The 7194-nt window shown below is 46.6% G+C and overlaps 1 long non-coding RNA gene across 1 annotated transcript; it reads right to left on the minus strand.

Annotated features, from left to right (window-relative positions):
* Window positions 1-252: 252 nt before the first annotated feature.
* LOC116378439 (uncharacterized) lies at window positions 253-7159 on the minus strand. The gene is made up of 5 exons (XR_004212300.1): window positions 6944-7159; window positions 6031-6139; window positions 5779-5913; window positions 5471-5552; window positions 253-921 (listed from the first exon to the last, which is right to left on the minus strand). It is a non-coding gene; the product is annotated as an uncharacterized LOC116378439 (long non-coding RNA).
* Between the last annotated feature and the right edge of the window lie 35 nt (window positions 7160-7194).

A 7194-nucleotide genomic window follows, 5' to 3' on the forward strand; every position in this document is an offset into this window, starting at 1 on the left:
TTTAAACAAAGTGTCTAACTCCAAACAGTTTATATGTTAAATCACAGCTATCATAAAATAAAACAATTTACATTATGATGGTTATAAAAAGTTTAAACATGCTATATGTTGTGCTAGTTATACTTTGAAATCAAAAGGGTTACAGGTTATAATAGCTATACTTTTATGCTTTCATACTTTTCTACGATCTTTCTACAGAACAGAAAGAAGCTTTTAGATCATTTTACAACATAAACGACAAAGAAGCCAAAGTACATGTGACAATTTAAAAGTGAACTTTATTGGCCAGTATACCATGTCAAATACATTCAATTCATTTAGAACCAGTGTAGATTAAGAAAAAACAATTGTTAAGTAAATAATGAGAGAACAGATAGAATGGTTTATTACTATCATCTAGTTCTATCCAATTTTTGATATATGAATTAACATACTTAGAAAACATTATTTTGCAGTAGTAAAGTTTTGTCCTTGAACAAGAAAGAAAAAACATCAGATCATTCTTTGAAAATCCAACATACACTATGTACTGTGATCAAGGTTCAGGATTTATGTTAAACACCCATAAAATCATTAGAATTTCAATCCCAATCAACCAATACTAAACTACGATAAATTGGACAAAAAACGTAAATATTCAAGAAGAAAAAAATGTGAAATCATCAAAACAAAATGTATCTGGGACATCATGGTGGACTGGTGACTAAGACCTGTACAGTGTAAACCACAATGTACCTGGTTTGAATCAGACTGGGGACCTTTGCTGCATGAAAGCATCGTTAGCATTATCCAGAACAGCTCAATCTGGAGGCATTATGTAGATATTTTAACAACAGTTTTACCAAATTAGTGGTTCTTGATCTGGGCTTCCCTGCAGTTGTTTGTAGTGGTTCTTCACCATCACAAGTTCCAATGTAAAGTCTAAAAAAAAAACCATAATGTTGACATCAAGTTCCCTATTAATCACACTATTGGAAATTTGTTGACCTATTAATTTCAATCAAATAATTTGAGTAATTTGAGTGATTATATGCAGTTTTATAAACTTTGTTCAGGAACAGGGCCACGCCCAGAACACAGCTCATTTCCTCTGCACAGAGTATTTAAGCACAACGAAACCGTTCACTTCTTCGACTCTTGTCTTCACACGACGTACGACAGACGCTCTCTAACTCAGCAGACGTTCCATCCCTACCCCACATCCAGACAAGCAAACGCTCTCTGACTCAGCTTTCATACGACTCAAGACAGACGAGCAACACTCTCTGACTTAGCAGATGAGCAACGCTCCATCCCTACCCCACATCCCCTCTACCTCAACCCCTACGAGCAAACGCTCTCCGACTCAGCTTCAAGCTTTCATACGGCGCAAGACAGACGAGCAACGCCATCGACATTCCCCGTAGCTCTCGATAACCATCCTCCGTCAACTCCGAAGCCGTCCGCCCCCGCCTTCCAACAGCCCGGGGGGAGATCCCGATTCGGAATCCCATCCTTTGACCCTAATCCTCTCAATTCTTCACCCACGCCGCTCTCCCGACAGCCGGAGTTCCAGGCGCTCGAACGACCGGTGAAACCACCGCGACCCTCATTCACCATTCCGAGGCCCCGACAGTCTCCATATATTCCACTTCTCCGAGTGGACAGTCTCTCAAACGAAGAAAGCAATCGTCCAGCGCAACATTCCTTTACATCAGTCTGTTAAAAGCGCAACTTTCCAAACTATTCAAGCACCTGCACAACAACACCTCTCTCGCTCTCCGAGCCTCCAGAGCACTTCCAGGTTCCCGGCGTCACGTCACGCGCTCGCCGATGACGTCATGACGCATCACACGGCGGAAGAAGCCCATCTGTCTACATCAGTCCCTCCAGAGGGCCAGGTTGTATACTCTGATCGTGAATCTTTAACCTGAGCTTAATAAGGCCAATAAGTACCCGATTAGGGAGACCGGTACCAAGGCTATGAATCGATCCTCTTCAAGACGAGCCACGATTAAATATCTGTCAACTGCATGCGGGAGTCAGATATACGGCGTTCAGTAGGAGAAGGTGTTTTAGCGTAAGTTAGGCTGCTGCTTCCAGTCTGCTGTTGGCCCCAACTTAGATGCGTTTAGAGAAGGGCAGTCGACTGCGTCCTGCCTTAAGTTGTCCCATGCCATACTGACTCTGGCCGTCAAGCTCCCCCGGCGCCGGAGACATCGCCTCGCAATGTTTATTCCCCTAACTCCAGGATTAACCCAGGCACATCCATCCTGGCATCATTTCATGTCCTGTTACTTCTACCTTCCATGTTCCACCCACCTCAGCCAACTTCGGCTAACTCCTCCCACCTCCACCAGCTACCCCAGCTGCACAGACCGCTCCAACAACAGAACAGAACAGGTAGCTATACGGCACAGCTAAGGGAGCAGCTCGGGGTCGGTTTTCTTGCCAGGGACGCAACAGTAGATTCTTCCTGCCTATGCCCCCCCCCTTCCTCCACCCCTACCCCCACTAGCGTTGCCATCCCATCTTGAACGCGCCTCCCCATTTCCACAGCTCCGCCAGCAGACAATTCCAGCATCCTCTGACTTATCCCCCCCCCCCACACCAGTTTCACTTTTAGCCACAGCTAACCCTATCCTCAGACAATTCTGAAGTCGTCGGTACTTTGCCTTAGATCAACCCCAGGAGGAGATCCCAGAGGGATATTGTCCCTCCACAACGCCGCTCTTCCACCCCCTTGAGATCCAGCAGCTCGAACAACGGCCAAAACCACAGCGACCCTTCTCCCCCACGCCAACGCTCTGATGGCCCCATACATCCCGCATTTCCGAGCAGACAGTCTCTCGACTGAAGCATGCACTCACCCAGCTCAACATCCATTTCCACCTGTCCGACAGAAAAGCTAACTTTTCAAATTGCTCACGGACGCTCAGCACTACACCTCCCTCGTACGCCGAGCCACCAGCATGAGGCGCTACGGCAACGATGTCACAACGCACAACACGCCCAGACAAGCCAAGTCACTCACACCAGCCCTCTAGAGGGCCAGTTCGTATCACACCCCCTCCTTACTCTCTCTGCATCAGGGATATCTCATCCTGCAGCCTCCTTTCCCCAATCTGCACTTCCAACCCTCCACATGCATCCCTTCATCCCAGCATCTTTTCCTCTTCCCTCGCTCCTGCCTTTCCGTTCAACACAACACAGAGCTATCGATCGCCGGTAACCACATGGACCTCGCCCAATTATCAAGCCATCCACACGCAATCCCCACATCTCCTGGGAATTGCTAACCAAGCTCGGCCGCTGCACTCTACCAGCCACTCCCCACCTGCGCAGACATCACCAGGCTCCACCTAATTCCCAGCCTGGACTACTCCACGAAGTACATAAGAATCGATCATGCCACGTTACCCATCCGCCTCGCAGGCGAAGAAGCCGGTCACCTAAGGCAGACATCACCAGCACCTCCAAGCCCTTACCACCGATCCCGACTACCAGTACCTTTTCGGTTTCCTTCGGAAGGACGCGTATTACTCTGCCATGCGTCCGTCCAAGAGCAGCTGGAAAATTTGCTTACCTGAATCCGGAAAAATGTCTTGTCACCGCAACCTCTCGGTGCATCACTTAATTCTACTGTCTTAATCACCACGGTCATTATCGTGTTACCTACTGCCACCCACTGGCATGGAAGTGTATTTAATTACGTAGCCAGCTACTATGTTGCAGGGCCAGACGCTCAACCATGGCAAATTATTCGAAGCAACCAATTAATATATATTATTTCTGGACCGATTTAAGCAAATCCGGATATTTTTCCCACAGCCTACCTGACGATCTGTCACGGCACACCGGCGGGCTACGGCTCAGGGGTGAAAATCACCGACCTACACGACTTCCTCACTGTCACGCTACCTTCTTCAAACCCAGCACACGGTCTAAACACTCAGCTTTCCCCCACCAGATAAAATAAATGAATAGAATCCATATATTAAACAAAATCCTCCTTGCCACACATCCCGTTAGTCGCCACGGCCGTTACAAACCTCCATGACTACATCACACTTGACGAAGCACGTAAACCGAGCTAAACTGACACCAGTTCCTCTCCTCCCGGAACGGCATCTCCTTCTTCCACGACGAACACATCACCAAGCCAGAAGACATCCAGCTTTTCACAGACGCAGCACCCTCGATCAGCTTTGACGGCTTCTACAATGACAATCGGTCCTTGGCCGCGTGAATTCTCATCCCCCACACCTTCCTCCGCGATCTACGAAAAGCATCCCATAGTCATAGTAGCCATTCTTTGGGGCATGAACGGTCCATTAAAGACCATTGCCATCCACTCATAATATAGCGCAGATGGCAACCTAAACATCGCCCCCAAGCTCTCATCGTACCTGTTTACATAAGCGGAATTAACTTCTACACAAACTGTCCTCAGGGCTCCGTGCCCAGCCTACCCACTCACACGTCGCCATGTTACTCGAAGGTCCGTAAAGCCAAAATACGCCTAAACGGCTGCCCCTCACTTCGGACCTCCTCACATGCGGCATCCTCACCCTCAGCTCAGGTCATCTATGGACAAAGCATTAAAGTCCACCTTCTTGCCAGCTTCTTTCGCTGCTCCGAGTTCACCGCCTTGAACTCCATCCGTCCCGAGACGCCACCGCGTCAGACATCACATCCATCCTCCCGAAACAGTCGTCTATCAACTCAACGCCACAAGACCAACCAATACGGTCCACCTCAACCCATCTACCTTGTCCGACCAGACTCGTACTCAAGTCTGTACGAACCCATCCGCGACTACTTAAGCTCAAGTTCAACCAGCCGAACTCCCAGCAAGATCCCCTGTTGCGGACTCGGGCTCACCATTACTTTTGCCATATCTTGGGCCGATCCATCATACCCCCCCGAGTTTACACAGCGCCGCCTCCAGCGCTTTTCAAGCCAAGGAATTTCCGACCACATCCTCAAGATACGTGATTGTTGGCCTTCCCCCACATACCTCTCATAAGTTCATTCCAACCCGAACGACACCTGAAACGCCATCAGCATCAGTCTTTATGGAGCTATCTTTGGGGACTCTGCACTGCCAGAGCTTCCGAAGAGACAGCCCCCACCCTACAAATCTCCGTTCCCGCCGGCCGCCGGACATCAACGGTCCACCTTCGATCGCCTAACCTCCTTCCTACAAACCCTCCTAGTTTCTTCTTCCTTACATCCCTTCATCCCTACCCTACATCCCTTCATTCCTCTACCCCTACCCCTATCCTACATCCCTCTACCTCGACCCCTACCCCTCATCCCTACCCCACATCCCATCATCCCTCTACCCTACTCCCCTTCATCCCTCGACCCCTTCCGCTTCTTGAATCCAACAATCATTCCACTATGCAATAAACCTCTCGAAACTCATACTGTTATTGGTGTGGTCCTTGTTAGTGAACATATTATTATTTTGTAACGTTGCCTTTACCTGGGATTGAGACACCATCAGTCTTGAGCGACAGCTCGATTGATTCCTGCATCGTTTTTTCCAGATCGTCCAGGATGTCCCTCTAAATTTGCATAAAAATCTTTATCACTCACAGCCAAAATGTCTTATAACAATAGCTGAATGTTTGTGAAAGGGCCTGCAGTGTTTTAGTAGTAAAAGCAGCATTCAAAAAGAGGCATATTCCACTTGATTATATATATGATGACCTAGAATTGTAGATAAAGATAAGCAGCACAACATGTTTTACTATATCCTCATCGTACAACGTATTATAAAATGTTACAAACCATCAAGTCATCCAGCTGTTTCAACATAACATCTTTAGCTTTCTGAAACATGACGTTTTTTGACCCAAGTACGTGCTTCACCATAGTTTCTCTCATTTTACTCAGCGTGCCCAGTCCTTTAATTTTTTTTTGCATCTACAATAAAACAGAAAACTTTCGTCAATTAAATTGTATTATAATTACATTCTGCACAATTATGAATAATGTGCATTTTTACAGTGTCAGGTTTATCTGTCATGATCTTTATCGTACCGTCATAGCATTTCTGCATGTTTGTCTCAATTGTTGTCGTCAGACTGCTGTAGATCGTTTTCTTACGTTCGCGGATGATTTTGTTGAGTTTTTTCTTAATCTTTTCTTCCTAAGAGAGAGAATATGAATCGTAGTCAGACCACCTCAGAATCTCCAGTACGTTGTCATGAATATAGTCAGGGTCATCAGTTTTGCAGCAGCAGATCATTTTTCAAAGGGTGTCTCCAGTTTTTACTGACATTTACTGTATGTCACGGCCAGGCCGTGCCTCCTGCTTGTCCTGTGTGTGTGTGGGTGTGTGTCGTATGGGCAGGGCTCCGACCTGGTCTCCTCCCGGCTTCCTGATTACAATTCACCTCACCTGCCCAGTCAAACCAGCTGCACTCCATCAACTCATCAACTCAACAGTATATCTACACCGGTTCTTCATCCACTCTTTGCCAGATCGTTGTTACAGCTCACGTGGTAGTTAGCTGTTCTTGGCCGCTCTGTTTTGAGAATAATTCAGAGTTTTCTCCCCAGTGTTTTTTCATTGCATTGACCCTGTCTCCCTGTTCCCACAGTTTTGTCATCCTCCTGATTCCCCAGTCTGCCTGCCCTGCCCTACCTCCTCCTGCCTGGATTCCACCCTCACCCTCTCTGGATTTTCCCGCTGTGCTCTGGTTGTTTCCCCCCTTGGTTTCCTGGTCAATAAACCTTTACACCCATACTCCCTGGTCTCCGCCTGCGTTTGGGTCCACATTCACACCCCGTGACACTGTATTTATATACTTCTTCATAACAGTGTATGTTAACAGCTAAACAAATCTATATTTCATTTATTCTCCAATGTTTAGTATTCATGTCTGCTGAAGCCTTTTTGACCTGGACTAATAGCTTAATAAAGACTAATGGTACTATTCTCCTCTTTTACCTCTGTACTGAGAAATCTCAGTTGCAGTTCGACATCTTTGTACTCTGTTTTCGCTTTCATCATCTTCGTGTCAAGTGAAAATGAATTGAGGACTCCGTTGAAAGGTCCACATTTTCCTTCATTTCTGAAACATGTTACCAAGTTGAAATGTTTTATAAATGCATCATTGACAAGTTTGTATTTCAATAATGTAATTTGTCTTTCATAACTGTATAATGTACAATTTGTTATTTCTAGACATTCTCCATAGT

Source organism: Anarrhichthys ocellatus, unplaced genomic scaffold, assembly GCF_004355925.1.
Source record: "Anarrhichthys ocellatus isolate YVR2014 unplaced genomic scaffold, GSC_Weel_1.0 scaffold2606, whole genome shotgun sequence".
NCBI lineage: Eukaryota > Metazoa > Chordata > Actinopteri > Perciformes > Anarhichadidae > Anarrhichthys > Anarrhichthys ocellatus.